The sequence below is a fragment of the Penaeus monodon genome, chromosome 23, assembly GCF_015228065.2.
Source record: "Penaeus monodon isolate SGIC_2016 chromosome 23, NSTDA_Pmon_1, whole genome shotgun sequence".
Classification (NCBI taxonomy): Eukaryota; Metazoa; Arthropoda; class Malacostraca; order Decapoda; family Penaeidae; genus Penaeus; species Penaeus monodon.
In genome coordinates this window covers 40,304,380-40,305,802 of record NC_051408.1, presented here as the reverse complement: position 1 = coordinate 40,305,802, position 1,423 = coordinate 40,304,380, and positions in this window count along the sequence as shown.

Sequence of the window (1,423 nt, the reverse complement as noted above, 5' to 3'; positions counted from 1 at the left end):
CCTCCTGATTTTTTTATGTTCAAATTTATTCTTCATGTATAATAATATTTTCGTATTAAAATACTCACATGACAACTACATTTAATAATTATATATATCTACAGAATATACACAATCCTTCAGACTAATGGAACATGTATTTACAAACGACCATTCCTCGATTTATGGCGACAATCTGTTTCCATACTAGATTATTTCATGTTCCATTCTAATGTATTAGAACATTCTTACATTTTACTTTATCTACTGATATAAATTGCGTAATCAGTGATCTTATTGTTGCGACTATCATTAGTCTTCTATAGCATACATTTTATATTGGATCTCTCTAGATTTTCACGTATCCATCTGTTCTATGATTCTTTTTAAATATATCCAAGTGCTATAGTACTTTCCCATCTGAGCACTCTGACTTTATAAATATTGTGTCTCATATGTTCTTCTCATTAAATGTAATTGATACCAAACTAAATAGTATCTAAGTCCTTTTTGCAGACTAGCCTGCGATGTGTTTGCAGCCCCTCCGTCACTTACTCGGGATAAGGATGGTAATCAGAAGTCTCCTTTGTGCAGATCTTTTTTATTATTTTATAATACAATATTCTTATGTTTAAGTCTTATGGATTCTGTAGCGTATCTTATACCTGTGTATCATAGTTGTAATGATCGTAAATTGAAAACTGAGGTGATACACGTTAACGATCATGTAAATGCAGACTCAGTGTTTGCCAGAAGTTCTAAATTGTCGTGTCTTTATCTGTAAGGAAAATCTGATAATGTGCAGATTATTAGCGAAATCTGTTGTCCGATACGTAGTGTTCTTCTGCCCTTCCTCTTCGCACTATGAAGGACTGTATTGTAAAAAAAGTCCGTCACTGCATTGATTGGCGTATTTATGCAAAGCTCGAGTTGTAGCTCTTGTTTAGATAGTATTGTATTACATCTTAACATGGACCTGAGAATAATTGATAATAAGTTATATCAGGACACATCAACGACACATGATACAAACACAACATTCCATGGTCACAAGTCTATGGACAACATCCACTTATCCGAAAACGACAATGTCGTACGATTATACACAATTGTGTCCATATAGTAGTTATTATCACTGTATCCATCCTAATTCATTCGACATTTGGCATATTTGACTCTGTTTCCTGAAGGCGCAAAGGTCGTTGACATGGCGCCCTTCTGGGTCGCTAAAGCTTTACCAATTGACATCTTCTAGATTATCACTGTACTCCATTCTTATCTCTTTTGATCAGCTGTGCAGTGTCGTATGGACCCTCTCCAGGACGGACTGTCACTTATATTACAGTGTAGCCTTAAATCGCACGGATTCGGTCCACTGTGACTGCTGGTTTTGATCATGCACACACATGCAGCACTCGCCTGAACACATGCACAATATCGTTTA